The sequence below is a fragment of the Ursus americanus genome, chromosome 29 (assembly GCF_024610735.1).
Source record: "Ursus americanus isolate L20-20 chromosome 29, mUrsAme1.1.p, whole genome shotgun sequence".
Lineage (NCBI taxonomy): Eukaryota > Metazoa > Chordata > Mammalia > Carnivora > Ursidae > Ursus > Ursus americanus.
Window position 1 is genome coordinate 27,867,455 of NC_142155.1, and position 22,707 is coordinate 27,890,161.

General features: G+C 34.8%; 1 long non-coding RNA gene across 1 annotated transcript in view; it reads left to right on the plus strand.

Moving 5' to 3' along the window:
• LOC148107522 (uncharacterized) overlaps window positions 1–9,831 on the plus strand; it is a 57,979-nt gene extending 48,148 nt beyond the window's left edge. The window contains exon 2 of the long non-coding RNA XR_015722283.1: window positions 1,863–9,831. This is a non-coding gene — a long non-coding RNA (uncharacterized LOC148107522). The remainder of the gene's footprint in view (window positions 1–1,862) is intronic.
• Window positions 9,832–22,707: the final 12,876 nt, after the last annotated feature.

The window sequence follows — 22,707 nt, forward strand, 5'->3', positions numbered from 1 at the left end:
TTGAACGAAGGAGGGAATTACCTAGATTTAAGCTCTATATTTCAAGGAATTAAGCAAAATATTTGCATGCAGATTAGGTGAACAAATGAAAAAAACTAATCTTAAAGTGTTGTCTCAAGCTATTCATAGGCCTTACAAAAAATAATTCTGAATCCTTTAGAAGACATGTTGCCAGATGACTTATTTGCCTTCAAAGGTAGATTATCACAGATTTGCTCTTTCTTTCTTGTAAGGACACCTCACTGTCCAGATATGTATAGAGGTTTATGCATGTATGCATACATATTTAGAGAGAGAGTAGGATGAATATCCTTGCTGCTACATACAGCTGACTTGCTGCTTGCTGACAGTCATATTGACATGGTGAAATTAGGTGTTCCTAGGATAAGCAAACTCCAAAGAAAAGAGATTAGAGAGCCTGAATTAAACCGGATCTCTGGTGATATCCTTTAGTCAATTGTTCATGCTGCATGCACCTATCCTATTGTTACAACAAAGAGTATTCTTTCCTTCTTGTTTATGCCAATTTTATTTTGATTACTTACTACTTATATTTCAAAACAACCTAACTAATCCAAACATTGGATATATCCCTTTATCATTTGGCTAGAATTTCACATTATTAAAACCAAAAATACAGATACTTTGTTTGAAGAAGTAAATGGATTGATTGTCTGCATACAAATGTGATTTTTCCCCTCCAGGGGCCATTAAGCTAAGGGTATACAACATTAGTAAGGTAGTGACACTAAGACATTTATTTATGAGATCTAAACATAAAAGGCCACACATAATTTTAGGCAATGATCCTTGTGTCATAAAGTCTACAGTTAACATAAAATTCATTCCTTTAATATTTACTTACCATGTTATACAGCAGATTCATAACACAAAAACTTCATTCTCAATTTTCATACTGTATGGAATAAAACCTAGAATATATGTAGAAAATTATTTATAAGCTTATGAGATTTACAAATGTTCTCTACAAAATAGGGAAGGATAAAGGGGAGGGATACGGTTTCAGATATTAAAAGATTGTTGCCACTGAGAGTATAAAAAGATTACAATATTCATGGAGCTGCTGCAATAAACCTTTTGTTTGTTTATCTTTGGCTAAGGACAATGATAACAGATAAGCATTTAGGATTAAACCATGAGACAAAAGGGAAAAAAAAATCCTACTAGACTTTGAGGTTTCTTGTATTGAGGCCCATTCATCTTAAAATTACTCACTTATATGGGGTAAAACTGAAAAAACAAATTATATAGGAAATTGGCTGCTTAGTTGTGAAAATATACAAACAAATTTAGCTCCTGTTTTCAAGTCCATTTCTGCGAATGCACTCACATAAACAAAATCAGCAGAATTTATATTCATTGGTTTGCCTTTGCACACATCAGAAAATGGGTTACTGCAAACAGTATTTTCATGGTTAATTATGACTGCTAAAATTTTTCACACAGACAACACAAGTTAGGGCAATAAAAATTAATGTTTTTAAATAATTATTGCCAGGAGTCAATTGTTGCCAAATTGATTGTATATGAAAACAGACAACAATAACATAAACATTGTAAAACCTTTCTCATTCTTGATGCTCTAGAAATGAGCAGCTAATAGGAATGTTTCCACTTGTGGACAGACTGCATGAGCAGGATTTAAAACTAGACAATGACAAAGAAAAATGATAATTTTTTGAAACTCACTGCTTAGCTTTTTACTTCTTTTTCATATCCTGTTTTCTAATAAAGCTAAAAGAATAGATAGATGGCCGTCCCTTATGAGGGCTTGTAAAATATACTAAATATTGTCACACATTACCATCATACACTGATATTTGGTTCTCCTCCTCTTTCAGGCACATGGGAAACTGCACTTCTCTGACTACTTGCAATTGAGTAAGTAATGTGGTTATTAGCCTCTGTCCATCATAAAATGTGAGTACAAATGATACTTATCACAACTTGGGGGTAAAAAAAAAAAATTTGCATGGTTCCCTAATTTCTTCTTCCCTCTTATGTAGTGACCAAGAAGTTTATACTTTCAGATAAAAGATGCTGGTGGCTTTATCCCTACCTAGGTTCCTGAGTGATAGTATGTAGCATTCCTCCATCATTTTGGGTGGGACACATGGCATGACCAAATACTAATTTTTAATTTGTATTAAACCATGAAATTGGGTGGGAGGAGGAACCGTTTTGTTGGCCAAACTCTATACTCTTACACGATTTAGTGCTAATGGGAATGAAATACCTCCCCAATTCCACATTTAAGTTCTGGATATTGAAAATGTATATATATATATATATATATATATATATATATATATATGTATGTATTTATGTTTGTGTAAAAGTCACATGTGCTGTTTCACACCTTTCTATGTTTTATTTTCATGCAACACGTTGATATGTACCATGTACAAGATGTTAATGATGACATTGAATTATGTCTTGGATATTTGGGGTCTGTTGCTTAGGGGAATAGATGCTCTCTGATGCTATTTTCTTTTTGGACATTTTGAGATTATAGGGCTATGTGGTGTCCAGGGAGAGCTTCCCAACTGGCCCTTAGAGGAGATTGAGACTATTCCAGAGGAATCTATATTAACGGTATAGGGTTGAGAGCCATCAGACTATAGGTAATAGCTATTGCAGGAACAGTATACAAGAGTATTTAAGAAAACATGCAGAATAAAATTTTTGTGAGAGTTAAGAGAAGGGAAGGGAGAAAACAGAAAGAAGAGTATTCCAAAACAAGCTGTTTGAGGAATGAGAGACAGAGTATTGCAACTAGAATAATACTGAGAAAAAAATGAAGTTTCCTTCCCCTCTCTTTCTGGATATGTGAGTGGCTTGAACTGATACCTAAATGAAAGACAAGGGTTTAGTGGACCTTGTGTGCACTCTCACGTGCCAGGGTGCTGCTACAGCTCAGAACTGAGTCTTCCTTCCAGGTTTGTTGCGGGATGAAAGAAGCTTTCTTGCAAAATTACATCCATTCCCACAGGAAAGCCCACATTCCATGACTGGTTGATAAAGGGGTACAAAGTTCAACCCTTTGCCTCACTTGAGACAACTTTGATGGGCCTTCAGCTGCTGAGCTCCTGCAGGATATGTGGAGGCTTTGCTGCTACTGCTTTGAGGTTTCACTTCTGTTTCATCTTGCTTGCTGCATCCCTTGCAGGGGCTGACCCTCAGAGTAGTCCTTAGGAAGTCTCCTAAGTACATATCTCAGGCTGAGACAGACAAGAGAGAGAATAACAACTGGTATGACGAATTGGAACAAGGGGATACAATTAGAGGAACAGACAGCAGAATTGATTAATCAAAAGGATGTTTGCTTATCTTGCAATGAAAAAGGCATGAACATGCAGATGGAGGTAAATGATGAAATGGGAATAATGAGGCTGTTTATGCCTGAGAGCCTTATTCATTTTTCTATGTAGTTGGCTGTCTATTCTGTTGAGAGGAAAAGGAGTCTTTGAGGTATGAGCAATGTTATAAATTTTTAATATAGTAGGTATGGAGAATGCAGAAGAAGGTGACCAGGACAGGTAGAATGATTGCTTAGAGCAATGCTGAGGACAAAAATGAAGTTGGAAAGAACACAGGACTATAAAGGGCAGAGATGTCAAATGTTGGCTAGGTTATTTCACATGAATTGATAATCAGAGTTTCAGCCTTTCATCTAAATGCTTGGGACAGTAATACTAGCCCTTGGAATTTCATAAAATTACTGTGGTGGTGAATACAGTAGGTGTGTTAAAGTGAATTTTAATAAATTATAATAGCCAAATGCATGCCAACAGTTGTTTTAGTCAATGTAAAGAAATATTGACTACAGTTGGGAAAGAAAATTGAACAATGTGCAGAGAATATGGAAGTGAAAAATCTTAAGCGTTATTAATGTAAAACCTTAAAGTCTGTGCTCTGAAGTGTCACTCACTGTTCACCTGCATAAAACCTCTACCAAGTGATTGGAATTTGAAGTTGATAAGGAGCTTTGTAAGAACGATTTATAACTGGCTACCTTTTGAAAAAGAGGACTCCGGGGTAGATCAATGCGCTCTAATAGAACCACTTATCACTGCACGAAATGCCATGATTACTCTTGTTATTCGATTCCTTTCTTCCTCGGATCTAGGCATTCACATTGTCTCTGATTGGTCTGTCTTGTCTTGTCCTGAGGCATAGCTATGCAAGTCACTGCAGTTTGAATTTGTTCTCTACTTGTTTTGGTCATGTTATTAAAATTGATCCATTAGCCCTGTGTCCTGTTCACTCTCCGGAAACCTCCTGAGGAGGAGGGGCACAGTCAGCATATTGGCTCCCTTTGTTACTGAGCTGGGAGGAAGTCTGAATACAATGCATCTTAAAAAATATATAATATACTAAAGCCTTGGCCATAACTTCTGGCAAGTGGGTTTGGGACTATAAAGTGAATTAGAAGATTCTACTTGTTCATTTGAGAGAATAACCCTTTGTTTTCTAATTGGAGAACGACTGAAGACAATCAATTTAAATGATAAACAGTTATTTGCCAGGTATTATGCTACTAATTTTTTTAAAAGATTTTATTTATTTATTTGAGAGAGAGGGAGAGCTCCGGTGGCAGAGGTCAGACAGAGAAGCAGGCTTCCTTACTGAACAGGTAGCCGGACGTGGGATTCAATCTAAGGACCCTGAGATCATGACCTGAGGTGAAGGCAGATGCTTAACCAACTGAGCTACCCAGGCACCCCATCCTACTAATTTTATATATGCCAACTTGTTTAATTCTCACAACAAACTCATTAGATGAATACTTTCATTTACTGCTTTTTAGTCCTATTGCTAAATGGGTAGCCTAAATAACATAAACCCAACGTAGAGGCATTCTGATGCTAAAGGCTTTCCTAGGAACCCTAAAGTCAGTGTGACCGATCATTACCTCATAGGTGATAAACAGCTTATCTTAACCATAGAGTATTTGCAAGTGGGAATCAGAGGCATGCTTGCTTGTAAATCCTTAGGGAATTTTTGTTAAAAATTTCATTGTCTCCAATAAGATTATATTTTTAATTTTTATGAAAATTTTCCTTTTGGAAAGTTAGTGGCAGGAGAGGAGTGAAGGAACCTCGGATACCACTCTTGGAAGAGTTTCAACTGTGCTAGTATTTGATACATTAGGAATGTGGAGAATGTTTACTGCATTTCAAAAAATAATGCAAATAAGTTATCCTTGATTTACAGTTACGTAGAAAGCACAACATATTTTTCCTGTTTTCTTTTCTCCTAATGACTCAAGAGTTTTACAGATCATTTTTTTTTTCCTTTTAATTTAGTGAGGTACTTAATGCTGGACCCAAGATTCCATCTGTGCACTGATTATAGGTGAGAGGTTTATGAAGTGATGGGGGGGAGGAGGAAGAGATTTAACCAGCTCGAAACAGAGTCTCTTTATGCCTCCTCTAAAAATATTCTGCTAGATTTGTACTGATTAAATAAAATATGAATCAATTTGCTGTTTATACAGCTTAAGAGACCAGCATTAGAGGACATTTGTGCTTTTCCTTTTCCTTTGAGGAGAGAAGGACAAAGGATTAGTAATCTTTAGAAGATTTATTAAAAGTAAGCCTAGTTAGATTCTAGCTAAAATAAGTGCATTAGCAAATGCATGTGTGTGTTTGTGTGTCTGTGTAGCCTGAATATGGTTACTTATTATTTAGCAAAGGTAAAATAAAATATCTCACCTCAAAGTTTTTAGGGTTTAAGCAGTATTCAGTCAAAGCTGGCATTTGTTCATAAAACAATGACTTCAATAAAGCTTGAAGTACTTCTTTGGGAGAGAAAGTGACTCTATAAAATGATATGAGTATCAGGGTGTTCTTCAATTATCTGCTGATAATACACCGAGTTCAGAAATGCTAGGTGAATAGCATTTTGTTACAAAGCTAACGGAATGTACATTCTTACATAAGCTGCCAACTAGTGTTGTGGTAATCACTGATGTAATTATATTTTGCAATAGTTGTGAAGAGTGTGGGAGGGTCCAGGATGCTGTAAGATGATAAGAAAGGAAATGTAAGTTGCTGTTGGGGCAGAGCATAAAGTGAACAGTGAGGATACACAGGGCTATGGTCTGCCATTAAAGTGGCCGAGGGTCAGAGCCCTGTTCGCAAATGAGTGTATTCTAAGAGGTCTTCTCGTCTTGAAATTAATTTCTGATGTGGTCAAAATTAATTTTTCCTTCATTTGCCCTTCAACTAAACTCCTTAAATTTCAGTCTAATCCCTGTCTTATTCTAATCCCTGTTTTATATTTACTTTTGCATGTGATTCTCATCTGTCAATAAAAGACAGCACAGCTAGAGAGAACATGGGATATGGAATCAGTGTGAGCCTAGGTTCATCTCCTGGCTCAAATACTGATGAGCTGTGTTCTGTGCAAGTCAGTTAATTATCCTGTGGCTCAGTTTCTTTCTCTGTAAAATGGGTATACTAATAGTACCTACTACACAGGGTTGTTTTAAGAATTAAATATGTTAATTTATGTGAAGTAAATCGAATATTGTGTGGCATATTGTATGTGCTTGTTAATAATTTAATAACTAGATTGAGATCTTAAGATTTTCTACTCCACCTAACCAGAGACATTGGGACTGCTATTTGGCCAACCAAAGAAAACTGGCAAAGCCTTATAAAATGGAATGAATGATTACTATAGTCTACCTATAAGATTTAAACTCCAGGATACTTCTTTTTTTTTTCTTTTAAAGATTTTATTTATTTGAGAGAGAGAGAGAGGCACAAGTGGGGGGAGGACAGAGGAAGAGGAGAAGCAGACTCCCTGCTGAGCAGGGGGCCTGATGTGGGGCTCAATCCCAGGATCTTGGGATCGTGACCTGAGCCGAAGGCAGATGCTTAACCAACTGAGCCACCCAGGCACTGAACTTCAGGCTACTCCTAATAGAGTATCTCACAAAAAAAGTACAGAAATCCCTTCAAAAGAGTAGTATGTTTTTGGTCCATCTTCTAAATAAGAAATACATAATACTAAGACTAATTAAGTCAAAATTCTTCAGTTTTCAAATGGCTTCTCACGATGGGATACAGAAGCTAGAGTATATCTTCAAATACTGCCATAAAACATGAAAAGAGAATTTCTGTTAAAAAAGAATGTCAGCAACAGAGCACCCAAACTGGACAAATTACTTATTTTCAATACATACTCAATACATCTATTCAACTATAGTTTATTTAGTGTCTCCTATGTGTCAAGTACTTGGACATGTGTTGGATCCACAAAAATGAAATCTAATTTTGTCTTTCAAATGTGATAGAAAAAAAACATGGTGAGCCGATGTATAATTATAGGAACAAAAGATGGTAGAAGTCTGAATAACAAAAGAAGATTGGCATGACATAGAGTTCTAAAGTCCTAAATGTCAGGCTAGATGAATTCAAAGAAAGAAATGCTGGATAATTACTCTAAAAGGAAGTCTGATTGGTTTTACTAAGTTTGGGGATTTTGGTTTGAATGATTTTCAAGGATTCCATCAGGTGATAAAGTGGGTGGAACTTCAGGATACAGAGATAATATTGATGGAGATTCAGGGAAATACAAGTGCTCTATAAGGACTTAAAAGAGAACCAGGTATCACTGGAGAGATTGAAGAATTTGAGAAAATGAAGCTGAAAAGATCAATGCAGCATGCTCTGAAAGCTTTGCTAAGACTGTATTACAATGGGTAGCTACAGAAAATATTCCAGAGAATGAGTTTAAGAATCCAGACAAGATAATTCTGATGGTAATTCTGAAAAGATAATTATGATGGTAAGATAAGTTATGGGTTAGAAAAAAAAAACCAAAACAACAACATACACAGTGGAGCAAGCAAATGCAGTTGGAAGGCCGTGTTGTTAACATTGTCCAGAAGTATAAAAGCCTGCAGAGGATACTAGTAGTGGAAATAGGCCAAAGGATGCATTTAAGAAATACATTGATAATAAAATCAGCCAAATTTAAATATAAACTAATATTCTGAGTGAAGAAGACAGAAAATGGAAGATGTCTCTGATCTTTCTTGTTTGCATCACAAGTGAGAAAATTATGCCATTCATTGAGATGGAGGACAGTGTAGAATAAAATTTTCAAGAGGATGGGGATAATGATTTCAGTTTTGAAAGGTGGATTTTGACTTGCCATGGTAAGATAATGAGATGATAACCAGGACACAGTTGGCTTTGCAGGTTTGGGACTCAGTAACAATGGTGAATCAGGAGAAAGATCCTAGGGCTCCTAACAGGGTGTTGTTTGAAACCATGGAAATAAATGGCAGTATTAAAAGCTGGAGGAGCAGAGGGAAGAGGACATTTCTCTATTTTCCACCTTATAAAAGACACTATACTAAACTCTTTAGCTGGATTGTTTATTAAGGTCAAATTCACAGATGTAAACACGGGACAAAGCAGTATTTACTGGATGGATACATTAAGAGTTAACACAGGAAAACAGGAACCATCAACATGGGCGTAGAGAAGTATAAGATGACCACCTTTGAGGAAAAAGGGGGAATTTTTTTTCAAGAGAGGCAATGTTAGCAATGTCAGTGCTCTGCAGATACTGGGTAGAATAAAGATCTGGCACAATGGAATTGGCGGTTAGGATAGTGTTTTTTGGTTGGTTTTCGTTTTGTTTTGTTTTGTTTTCTTTTTCCTTGATTGCAGTTTATGCAAACATTGTTAGTAGTTATAAAAATATCAATTGATTATTTAACTTCATATCATTCTTGTTCCTCTGGTTAGTATGATCCTTGGAAATAGTCTGAAGAACTAAAAATTGTAGTGCAGCCAGTATTGGAAAGGTGGCTTTAAACTGATGTCTGCATTCTGATTATTTTCCCTCAGGAAGGGTTAGATTTTTGGGACTCCAGCTTCTCATACTATCAACTGTTGCTGCGGAATCTATTAGAATCACTAGCTGAGTATGCAGGAGAAAGGGGAGATGAAAGTTGGGTCTTATATTTAGGAAGTCTTCCTCCCCCTCCACCCTGTTGGATCTATAGGGAGCATCAAAGGGACTGTATGACCTAAAAGGATTTTCTTCTTTTTACTTTCCAAGATTTTCTAGCTTATGCTAGAAAAGTTGGAAAAGACCCTTGATAGCCAAAGTGTCTCTTTGTGTGTGGTTGCCAATTTTTCTGTTTTTTGTATATATATTTGGCAAATGTTAAATAAAGAACCATTGGTTCATCACCCGTTGGAAGAGTCTTCTCTGTTGGGGTGAGATGTGAAGAAGATGAATAAATACATAGTCTTCTTGTCTCCATCAAGTAAAGATGCAGGGTGAGAAAATAAGTAAGTTACTTAGCTTTGCTTCCCCAAGGAACAAACCAAAAGATTAAAGAACAAGATATAAAGAACAAAAAAACAAGGAAATGAAGGCCTTGTAGCAGTGGTGTATTCTTAAATTGGCTTATCAAAAAGTATTGTTTTGTAGCAGTTGACAATTTCTGTGTCAAAAATATTCTCACCATGACCAATTTCAAACTATGAAGAGTTTAACAACCAGTTTACGAACTATCTGTGCATTTAAAAATCAGATCTAGTGGGCCATGCAATATGGCTTCAGGTCACCACAGCCTGTGTGTGTGTGTGTGTGTGTGTGTGTGTGTGTGTGTGTGTGTGTGTGTGTGTTTGTGTGTGTGTGTATGTGTGTGTTTCGGTCAGAGAACCAGGTGCATTTTTTTGTAGAGTATTTACCATTAAGAAAATCATTTTTATCTTTTTTATGTGCCTTTCTTGGATTTACCTGTGCCCTGAGAATAACTTCTTTTTTTTTTTTTTAATGATTTTTTATTATATTATGTTAGTCACCATACAGTACATCCCCGGTTTCCAATGTAAGGATCGATGATTCATTAGTTGTGTATAACACCCAGTGCACCATGCAATACGTGCCCTCCTTACTACCCATCACCGGTCTATCCCATTCCCCCACCCCCCTCCCCTCTGAAGTCCTCAGTTTGTTTCTCATAGTCCATAGTCTCTCATGTTTCATTCCCCCTTCTGATTACCCCCCCCTTTCTTTATCCCTTTCTTCCCCTACCGATCATCCTAGTTCTTATGTTCCATAGATGAGAGAAATCATATGATAGTTGTCTTTCTCTGCTTGACTTATTTCACTTAGCATTATCTCCTCCAGTGCTGTCCATGTTGTAGCAAATGTTGAGAACTCGTTCTTTCTGATAGCTGAGTAATATTCCATTGTATATATGGACCACAACTTCTTAATCCAGTCATCTGTTGAAGGGCATCTCGGCTCCTTCCACAATTTAGCTATTGTGGACATTGCTGCTATGAACATTGGGGTGCATATGGCCCTCCTGAGAATAACTTCTAACATTTCAACTGTCTTTGCTTTTTTTTAAATTACCTTTTGGAGATAGGGTAGTCCTTTGCTGCTCCCAAGACAAAGGAAAAGGACAAACCATGAAGGACAAATTTCATGTTCCGTTCCTCACTAAAGCACATGTAAACTCTGAATGCTCTGAATTATTTTGTGACAAGACTAAAATAGACCTTTGTTCATATTCTGTTTTTAGGCTTAATCAGGGCATCTGTTATTGGTCATATATTCGAGTTCAACTTAGAAAAAAATGTGTTGTCTTGGCAACCAAAAGTAAGCTTTCAATTCAGAAAGAGAAAAACAACTGAAAAATTAAGATAAATTAGGGCGCCTGGGTGGTTTAGTCATTTAGCGTCTGTCTTCGGCTCAGGTCATGATCCCAGAGTCCTGGGATTGAGCCACATATCAGGCTCCCTGCTAAGCAGAAATCCTGCTTCTCCCTCTCCCACTCCCCCTGCTTGTGTTCCCTCTCTCGCTCTCTCTCTCTGTCAAATAAATAAATAAAATCTTAAAAAAAATTAAGATAAAAATCAAAGGATAAGTATATCTTTGGATTATTTTTTTAAATGTACAGTCTAGGAATTAATAGAGATTGCATTCCTTAAATTGTAGTAAAAAACACAATATATAAGTGTATATAAAAATCATGATTATATATAAAATCAAGTTAAAGAGTTTTTCTTAAATTACAATCAAAATGAGGAGATGCAATTTTCAAGCTTTAGGTTTTCAGCAATTAGTATTTCATATAAAGTGATATAAGGAGATACTGTGTTAAACTTTTTCTTTTTTTTTAATGCTCACATTACAGACTATTATTAATATGTTTTATTACTGCCGAGGTTTTATTGACTTTCTCAACCCTGGGCGAAAAATTATTTTATATAATCATTAGTTACTACAACATTTGGACCTTCAAAAATGATTCTCTTTCAAATTTTGCTGAGCTACAGAAAAAAACATAATTAAGGTGTTTATGGTTATCCTTGGTCAAACCTCCTCTCAGCTTAATTTACAACTTTGCCTGGCATAAGTTTCTGTTGATCTATGTTTCACACAAATTACTTAGAGATAATATATTTGAAGGGAAAAGTCTCATGAGAGTGAAAGAGCATCATATTTTGAGCTCTGGTATGTAAGTTGCATTCTTCTTGGCTGTTTTGATAGTAATCACCAGTGTCTGATGATGTAATGGGGGGATGGGAAAAAAGGAGATGGAAATACACCAGGAATTTTTCCACATCTCATTTTAAAACTTTGAGAGCCAGGTTGACCAGATTGTCCAGAGAAGTGGAGAGTTGTAAACTGCAACAAGAAATTGTACCTTCCCTCAGCTTCACACAACCAAAAATTTCTGGAGCATTTGATGAGCCAAGGTTAAAAAATGTCTGCAGAACTCTAAGCAAAACATATGCAAAAGCTTTCTCTGCCGCCCACTAATAATACAAAATAGCTCCCAACATGTTGTAATAAGTGATCTTTTGTCACATTATGACAGGAAAATATTAATAACAAATTTATTTAAAGTCTTACTTGCTTTAAAAAGTAAATATTTAAAAAGCTACTCATGATTAATGAAAATACATTTTTTCCTACTAGTTCATTCATGTGTGTGTAAGCATACAACTTTGAGTTTTCTACTCAGTTACCAAATAATCCAAATAGTATTAACCTTTCTCTGGTTTGCTGGGCAGGGAGATAATCTGATGCACTCTGAAATTCTCATTCTTCAACTTTTCTAAATATTGGGCTTCATGTCAAAAAAGCTAAGGCATTAAGATTCTTGTCTTTCATAAATGTGCTCTGGTTTGGTAAAACAGGACAAGTGATAAATTTGTTATTAAGACATGCATGCCTTTGACACAACCCCTCTTTTCAAATAGGAGATGTAAATTCAGCTGCTTGGAAATTCACTAAATTTATCACTGAGCAACTGAGAATAACTATGATAGATCTGTTAAATATTTCACAAAGACAAGGCAAATAAATAGAAATTACCTAGTGGAAAAATAGGATACCCTCATGCAGCCAGAGGTTCTCACCAATATCTGCTTTGAATAATTTATCTTTCTGGCATCATACAGAATATACAAATATGTTCTAAGTCTCCAAAACATTTTAACCTTAATAAAAGCAGATCAAAAATCAAAGAGCTTTAATAGTAAGTACTTAATTTTGGTTTAACAACTCACTGAATAAATTTAAGATATTATCTTTTCATTCTTCCTTTCAACTCAATTCTTTCAACTTTTTCTATAAGGTAAAATATCTTCTACAACACAACATATTTGGAATCTTGTTAAGTACACAATTCTTTTTATTCCAGAATAAGATTGTTTCAGGTGTATAGTGTTCACATTTCAGGTGCACATTGTGTATATCATACAGTTTCTCCTTCCTCAATTTGGCATAGTTTTGAAAAGAGAAAGACTCTTAGGACAACTTTTTTTTTTCTTCCCCTTTGTTATAGTTGTTGGAACACCTTATCTATTTCTGTCTCTTGTTGGTCTCTCTCTCTCTCACACACACACATGCAAATTCTAAGATCCCTATAGAAACTGGATCCTTTCCTGTGAACGTTTTAGGTTTGTTTTAAGTTAACTTGACCCTCTAGCTACACAAATTGTGCATGTTTCCTAAACTCTTGTCCAGTGTACAGTAGGCCCTTGAACAACGCAGGTTTGGACTGTGTGGCCCATTTATATATGTAGACTTTTTTTTGGTGAAGATAGTTCAGTACTTTAAATGTATTTTCTTTAAAATTTTCTTAATGAATGTTTTTTACTGTAAGAATATATAGTACATAACATCTTATAGCTAAGATTGATTTATTCCTGGGATGAAAGTTTGGTTTAACATTTGAAAATCAATGTCATTCACCACATTAACATATTAAATGACAAAATCATATCAGCATATTTAGAATAAAAATTATTTGATAAAATTTAAAATCCATTCATTATTAAAATTTTTTTTTAGCAATTTTGAAACATAAAGGAACTTTCTAATTTGGTAAAGTAAAGGGTATTATAAAAAAAACAGTTGTTACCTTAGTTTGGAAATAAGGCAATAATGCCAGCTTCTTCATTTCTACTCTGCAATACAGGGGGATGTTAACTAATTTAATAAATCAAGGGAAAGGAATAAAAAGTATAAAAGACTAGAATAGTAAGAAGTATCATTTTTCACATATAACAAATGTATATGAAGAAAACTTAAATTATCTATAGATATGTAGAATTCATAGTTTAATAAGACTGCTAGATTTAGTATAAGACAAAAGTATTTTATTAAAGAAATAGTTCTTAACCCAAGAAAGTTACTTCTATTGAAATTTTTAAGTTATAAATGTTAGTGATTATAACACGAAGTTAATGTTGAGGACAGCTGCCCTAAGTAATACTGCCTCTCTTTTTAGTCCTAATGCACTGATCATAATCAATTGATTCTGCTAGGTTCAATCTACATAATTTTGCAAAAGGCCTGAAACCAGTAAGTATTAATTGGTGCTGTGCTGCTTATGTCAGTCTTTATAGGTAACAGTCATAATAGCTTTGATAAAGTCTCTGACTTAATCTGATTCTCTTCACCCCCTGAAAACTCACTTCATCTCCTCTTAATTCCACTGTTCTGTGCTTTATCGTCTGTATTTCTAATTTCACCCAGCCCCACCTCCCCAAACCATCCCCTCCTTATTTTTCCCCACCTAAATATCCCCACACCTTTAGTTAATTCTGTCTCCCAACTATAATGTAATCTACAGTATAGTTCTTAGCCAAAGAGAATATTTTCTATTCCCATTTCACTTCCAACAAAACCTAATTTCCTGTGTCAAGTCTTTCAGTCATAGGTGGGTGAATGATTATGTGGCATACTAATTCCAGTCAGAGTTTACAATCTTTGTTGTTGATAATCTTATATTTTATCTTATATTTTCTGTCCCAATCAAAATCAGTAAATAGCTGTAGTAGTGACTCTAATCCTTGAGTTAGAACATTGGGGAAGACTTTCCACAAGAGAACCTTCTGATAAGAATCAAATCGTATTTATTAGGGATTATTCTTTTGAGGTAGGTCTATCCCCGTAACTAGAAAATGGATAGGTGTAAAACATTATATTCATACTCTTCCCCAGGATTCTACAAGCTAGGTTAGAGAATACTATAATATGTCTTGTGATATTGGATCCTAAAGTTTAAAGTGTGATTAGATTTTTGATGTGGTATAGATTTTGTTGAACTTGTACAGCTCATATCCTATTTATATAGAAATAGTTAGATTTGCCTAAGCCATCCTTCTGAAGGAATGCGTACCTTTTACGGTAAAAACATTGACTTGGACATTAAGTGCATTTCATGTTTTTGATTCAAAAGCCATTTGGATTGCCGATTTGTATCCGTAATAACATTTGCCTATGGATTTGTCAATCAGTTTTAGAAAACAGGGCGGCTTTTATAGTAATTGAAATATGGATCATCTTTTGAGGAGAATTCTAAGATTATTTACAGTCCATTCTCTCATATGTTTTTGTGGATCTATTGCTCATGGTAAGGGCAAGTTACCATGTAGACTGATCTCAGATCTGGTCCAGGTGTTTTATGAACCCTGAAGACAACCCTGTGAATTAAATACTATTAACACTTATTTGACAGATAAGGAAACTGAGACAAAGAGAAGGTATATAGCTTGTCCAGTTTTGCACAGATAATGAATGTTGAGCCAGGGTTCAAAGCTAAAATCTGTTTCTGGACATCAGTGCATTGCTGCTTCAAAACACTGCTCTTCTGATACTTGCTTAGAGCTCCCTGCTCTTTGGAAGCACCGTTGCTCTTTAAGCTTCTGTGCTGGCTAATAAGAAGGTGGTATCTTACACATATTCTTCTTGTTTCTATGAAATAGGAACATATTTACCAGTTCCCTTCCAAAGACATTTCCTGAGTTAATGCTTATTGACATCTTTTTGGGCTACGAACACAAGGCCTGTAAGTCAGAAATATGAAAACTACTTGACACCTCAGTTTAACCGTGTGGATATGATACATTTGTCCTACTGAGCAACGACTGGCAGAGCCTGCTCCCTGGCTGGATATATCTTCAGGAGGGTGTAGGGCACAGAGTGACACAGCCTGGTGGGAGGTTTTCTACAATGTAAATACGATATTACTATTCCAGAAAAATTCAGTAGTACAGTGTAAGAGAAGCACAATAACCATTTTCTTCATCTCTTCCAAAAGATAGTTAAATTTATGAATTCTTTTGAATGACTTAAGCTCTTTTCACTTAGTGTAAGAGCATCTTTTCCTAATCCAATTTTATGTGTATTTTTTACATTTTCTTCATAAAGTTTATAGATTTACCTTTTATGTCTAAGTATTTGTTGTAAAAAGTTAAATACATAAATTAATATAATTAAATATAAATTTAATAAAATATTAATTTAATAGATTTTAATAAAAATTATTAAAGAGTCAATCATTCCTTCAGTAAACTTCTGTGGTTGCTCAGTTATAAATTAAGCCTTCACATGTATATGGATCAGTTTCTAGGTTATATATTAAATTACTATAGTTGGTTATCTTTATGCCAAAGCTCTCTATCTTAATTACCATAAATCTTGTTACATGAGCAAGAATTCTACCCACGTTGTAATATTCACTCAGAACTGAATTAGCTATTGCACCTACTCTGATATTAAGACTGCTGCCTCTGCTTTACTTAATATGCATTTTCTCAGAGTATATTTGCCCCTCCTTGCATTCTCAACTTTTTTGAATTACATTGCTTTACCATGCTTGTTGATAGAAATAATCAGGCTTTGCTTTTTCATTCAATGTTTAACTAGAGAGAGAAGCCCATTTATATTAGATGAGATAACAGATGGGTCTTATCTACATTCTGACATTGTGTTTCCTGTTTTTAGTTTGGATCTTGGTGTTTTTTTTATCTTTTCCTATGTGGTTTTTTTTTTTTTTTTTTTTTTTAGGGGTGTGTGTGTGTTCAGGTACATGAATGTAAGTGCTTGATTCCTCTGACATTTAAGAAAATAGGTATATTTATACTAGTGGTTAACTTTTTTTTTTTTTAAAGATTTTATTTATTTATTCGACAGAGATAGAGACAGTCAGCGAGAGAGGGAACACAAGCAGGGGGAGTGGGAGAGGAAGAAGCAGGCTCACAGCGGAGGAGCCTGATGTGGGGCTCGATCCCAGAACGCCGGGATCACGCCCCGAGCCGAAGGCAGGCGCTTAACCGCTGTGCCACCCAGGCGCCCCTATACTAGTGGTTAACTTTAAGATTCCCTTTATATTGTGTGTGCAACTGGGTATGTGTGTGTATGGATATATATTTTATATTATCTCTTATATATCCTAATGTGCGTGCATATATATATATATGTATATATATATATATATATATATGTGTATATATATATATATATATATATTATAGAGAGAGAGAGAGAATGTGTATATGTTACCCTTTTTGTATTTTGTATATGTATATATACAATTATTAGTCTACAGCTGTTCTAAAGAAGGTCTCATATAAACAATAATGAAATGAGCTTTTCCTCCTTTTTACCCTCCTTTCTTCAAAACTTAGTATGAATGACTAAAATTATGTATATATTTAATATTTTAATTCCAATATAGTTAACATACAGTGTAACATTAGTTGCCAGTGTATAGTAATTCAACAATTCAACACATTACTCAGTTGTCATCATGAGAAGTGTACTCTTAATCCCCTTGACCTATTTCACCCATCTCCTCACTCACCTCTCCTCAGGTAACCATCAGTTCTCTAGAGTTCAGAGTCTGTTTTTTAGTTTGTCTTTTTTTTTTTTTCTTTATTGGTTTGTTTTGTTTCTTAAATTCCACATGTGAGTGAAATCATCTGATATTTGTCTTTCTCTGACTTATTTTACTTAGCGTAATGCTCTCTAGTTCCATCCATGTTGTTGCAAAAGACAGTATTCCATTTTTATGGCTGAGCAATATTCCATTGTATGAATATAACACGTCTTTATCCATTCATCTATTGATGAATAGTTGGATTGCTTCTATAATTAAGCTATTGTAAATAATGCCGCTGTAAACATCAGGGTGCATATATTTCAAATGAGTATTTTTGTATTCTTTGGGTAAATACACCATAGTGTGATTACTGGATTGTAGAGTAGTTCTATTTTTAACTTTTGAGGAAACTCCATATGGTCTTCTAGAGGGGTTGTACCAGTTTGCATTCCCACCAGCAGTACATGAGAGTTCTTTTTTCTCCACATCCTCAGCAGCACTTGGTTTTTGTTTTTATTTTAGCCATTCTAATAAGTGTGAGGCGATAGCTGATTGTGGTTTTTATTTGCATTTCCCTGATGATGAGTGATGTTGAACATCTTTTCATGTGTCTGTTGGCCATTTGCATGACTCTGGAGAAATGTCTGTTCATCGCTTCTGCCCATTTTTAATCCCATTTGGTTTTTGGGTATTGAGTTATGTAAGTTCTTGATGTATTTTGGATACTAAGCCTTTATCAGATGCATCATTTGAAAATATATTCTCCCATTCAGTAGGTTGTCTTTGTTTTGTTCAATATTTTCTTTGCTGTGCAGAAAGCTTTTATTTTGACATAGTCCCAATAGTTCATTTTTGCTTTTGTTTCCCTTGCCTCAGGAGACATATCTAGAAAAATATTGTTATGGCTGATGTCAAAGAAGTTACTGCCTGTGTTCTCTTCCAGGATTTTTATGGTTTTAGGTCTCATTTAAGTCCTTGATTCATTTTGTGTTGATTTTTGTGTATGGTGTAAGCAAGTAGTCCAGTTTCATTCTTTCATATGTAGTTGAGTTTTTCCAACACCAATTGTTAAAGAGACTGTCCTTTTCCCATTGAATATTCATTGCTGCATTGTCTTAGGTTAATTGACCATATAACTGTGAGTGTGTTTCTGGGCCAGCTATTCATCTATGTGTCTATTTTTGTTTTAGTACCATACTGTTTTAATTACTACATCTTTGTAGTGTATCTTGATACCTGGGATTATGATACTTGCAGCTTTATTCTTCTTTTTCAAGATTGCTTTGGATTTTCTAGGTCTTTTATAGTACCATACAAATTTTAGGATTATTTTTTCTAGTTCTGTGAAAAGTGCTTTTAGTATTTTGATAGGGATTTCATTAAATCTATTGATTGCTTTGAGTAGTTTGAGCATTTTAATAATATTTGTTATTTCAGTCCGTGAGCATGGAATATTTTTCCATTTGTTTTTGTTATTTCTTTCATTAATGTTTTATAGTTTTCAGAGTACAGGTCATCCACCACATTGGTTACGTTTATTCCTAGGTATTTTATTTTTGGTACAATTTTAAAGCAGACTGTTAATTTCTCTTTCTGCTACTTCATTATTAGTATTCAGAAATGCATAGATTTCTATATATTGAGTTTATTTCCTGCAACATTACTGAACTCATTTATCACTTCTAGTAGATTTTTTGTAGGCTTTAGGGGTTTCTATATACCATATCATATAATGTGAAACTTGTGCTTTTTTTCCTTACCAATTTGGATGTGTTTTATTTATATTTTTGTCTGATTGCTATGACTAGGAATTTCAGTACAAGGTTGAATAAAAGTGGTAAGAGTGGACATTGTTGCCTTGTTCCTGATCTTAGAGGAAAAGCTCTTGTTTTACCCACTGGGTATGATGTTAGCTGTGGGTTTTTCATACATGACATTATGTTGAGGTATGTTTCCTTTAAACCTACTTTGTTGAGGGTTTATATCATGTATGATTGTTGTACTTTGTCAAATGCCTTTTCTGCATCTATTGAAGTGATCATATGAAATTTATCCTTTCTCTTGTTGAGGTGATGTGTTGCATCTATTGGTTTGAAAATATTGACCCACCTTGCATCCTAGGAATAAATACCACTTGATTGTGGTGAATGATTTTTTTAAATGTATTGTTGGATTCAGTTTGTTTATACACACACACACACACACATATGTATATACACACATGTATATGTATACACACACATATGTATATATACACACACATATGTATATATGTATATATATGTATATGTATATATTATCTAAATATATATATTTAAGTTTTTATTTAAATTCTAGTTACGATACAGTAATATATTAGTTTCAGGTGTACAATATTCAACACTTCCATACAACACCTCATGCTCATCACAAATGTACTCCTTAATCTCCATTTCCTAGTTAACAGACCCACCACCCCCTCCCTTCTGGTAACTACCAGTTTGTCTATAGTTAGGTGTCTGTTTCTTAGTCTGCCTTTCTCTCGCCTTTTGTCCCCTTTGATCATTGGTTTTGTTTCTTAATAAGGAATCATATGGTATTTGCCTTTCTCTGACTGACTTATTTCACTTAGCATTAATGCTCTAGATTCATCCATGTCATTGCAAATGGAAAGATTTCATTCTTTTTTTATGCTGGAGTAATACTCGTGTGTGTGTGTGTGTGTGTGTGTGTGTGTGTGTGTGTGCGCGCACGTGCGCGCACGCATGGTTTTTTTTGTTTTTTGTTTTTTTTTAAGTAAGCTCCACACCTAGTGTGGAGCCCAGTGTGGGGCTTGAACTCATGTCACTGAGATCAAGACCTGAACTGAAATCAGGTGTGGGATGCTGAACCAACTGAGACACCAAGGCACCCCTCTATTGTGTATATATACCACTTTTTCATTCATCAATTGATGGACACTTGGGCTGTTTCTATGTTTGGCTATTGTAGATAAATGTCACTATTTGTAGACAATTTGATAATATTTTTTGGAAAAGTTTAAGAAAAATAGGTATTAACTCTTCCTAAAATGTTTGGTAAAATATCCCTGTGAAGCCATCTGGCCCTGGACTTTTATTTCATGGGAGTTTCTTGATTACTGATTTAATTTCTTTGCTGGTTATTGGTCTGTTCAGATTTTCTATTTCTTCCTGTTTTAGTTTTGGTAGTTCATATGTTTCTAGGAATTTATCCTTTTTTTTTTTTTTTTTCCAGATTGCCCAATTTGTTGGCATATAGTTTTTCATGATATTCTCTTATGGTTATTTGTATTTTTCTGGTGTTGGTTCTTCTCTGTCATTTGTGATTTTACTTATTTGGGTTCTTTGTCTTTTCTTTTTGATAAGTCTGGCTAGGAGTTTATCAATTTATTAATTTTTTTGAAGAATTGCCTCCTGGTTTCGTTAATCTGTTCCGTTTTGTTATTGTTATTTTGTTATATTTTGTTTCTATATCACTTATTTCTGCTCTAATCTTTATTATTTCCTTCCTTCTGTTGGCTTTAGGTTTCATTTATTGCTCTTTTTCCAACTCCTTTAGGTGTAAGGTTAGGTTGTTTGAGATTTTTCTTCTTGAGGTAGGCATGTATTTTTATAAACTTCCCTCTCAATATTGCTTTTGCTGCCTCTGCAAGGTTTTGGACCATTATATTTTCATTTTCATCTGTTTCCATGTGGTTTTTTAAAAATTTCTTTGATTTCCGGGTTCACCCATTTATTGTTTAGTAGCAGGTTGTTTATCCTTCTTATATATGTGGTTTATCCAGATATTTTTTTCTTGTAGTTGGCTTCTAGTTACATAGCATTGTGGTCAGAAAAGGTATGACTTCAGTCTTTTTGTATTTGTTGAAGCCTGCTTTGTGGCCTAATATGTAATCTGTTCTGGATAATGTTCCATGTGCACTTGAAAAGAAAGTATATTCTACGGGTTTAGGATGAAATGTTCTGAATATATGTTAAGTCCATCTGGTCCAGTGTATCATTCAAAGCCCTTGTTTCCTTGTTTATTTTCTATTTAGATGATCTGTCCATTGTAAGTGGGGTATTAAAGTCCTTCACTATTGTTGTATTATTATCAATGTGTTCCTTTATTTTTGTGATTGTTTTGTATATTTTGTTGCTCCCATATTGGTTGCATAAATATTTATAATTGTTAGATCTTCTTGTTAGTTTGTCCCAGTTATGATTATATAGTGCCCTTTTTTGTCTCTTGTTACGGTATTTGTTTTAAAGTCTAGTTTGTCATGGGGCGCCTGGGTGGCTCAGTCGTTAAGCGTCTGCCTTCAGCTCAAGGTGTGATCCCAGAGTCCTGGGATCGGGCTCCTCTGCTGGGAGCCTGCTTCTTCCTCTCCCACTCCCCCTGCTTGTGTTCTCTCTCTTGCTGTCTGTCTCTCTCTCTCTCTGTCTAATAAATAAATAAAATCTTTAAAAAACAAAAATAAATTTAAAAAAATAAAGTCTAGTTGTCCGATATAAGTATTGCTACTCTGGATTTCTTTTCACATCTATTTGTGTGATAAATATTTCTCCACCCCCTCACTTTCAATCTGCAGGTGACTTTAGGTCTGAGATGAGTCTCTTGTAGGCAGCAGATAGATGGGTCTTGTTGTTGTTGTTGTTGTTTAACCATTCCAACACCCCATGTCTTTTGATTGGAGCATTTAGTCCATTATCATTCAAAACAATTATTGATATATTTATTGCCAGTTAATTACTTGTTTGTGGGTATTTCAAGATTTTCTCTGATCCTTTCTTGTTTTTCCTCTTTCATGTTTTGCTGATTTTCTTTGGTGATATATTTGGATTTCTTTCTCTTCATTCTTTGCACATTTATTAGGTTTTTGATATATGGCTAACACTCCTGCAAATAGCAGTGTATATTAAGTTGATAGTTGTTCATGTTTGAAGCCACTCTTTTCTCTTCCTGTCCTCATGTTTTTGGCATATGTCATATTTTAGATTTTTTTTTTTAGTTCCTTGACTTGTTTTTACTGATATATTCATTTTTATGGCTTTTGTGTTTCTGCCTTTATACTATCACTTTTGGTCTTTCCATTCCACTCAGAGTCCTCTTTAATATTTATTGCAAGTCTGATTAAGTGGTCATGAATTCCTTAGCTTTGTTTGTCTGGAAAACTCTTTACCTCTCCTTCTCTTCTGAATGATAGCCTTGCTGGATAGAGTATTCTTGGCTGCAGGTTTTTCCCATTCAGCACTTTGAATATATCATGCCACTCTCTTCTGGGTTGCCAAGTTTCTGTCGAAAAATCTCCAGGTAGCTTTATGAGTTTTCCCTTGTAAGTTAAGGATTTCTTTTGTCTTGTTGCTTTTAAGATTTTTTTTTATCACTGTATTTTCAAAATTTAATTACAGTATGTCTTGGTGTTGGCTTTTTTTGTGGATTTTGATGGGAGTTCTCTGTGTTCCTGAATCTGGATGTCTGTTTCCTTTCCCAGATTAGGGAAGTTTTTAGCCAGTATTTCTTCAAATAAATTTTCT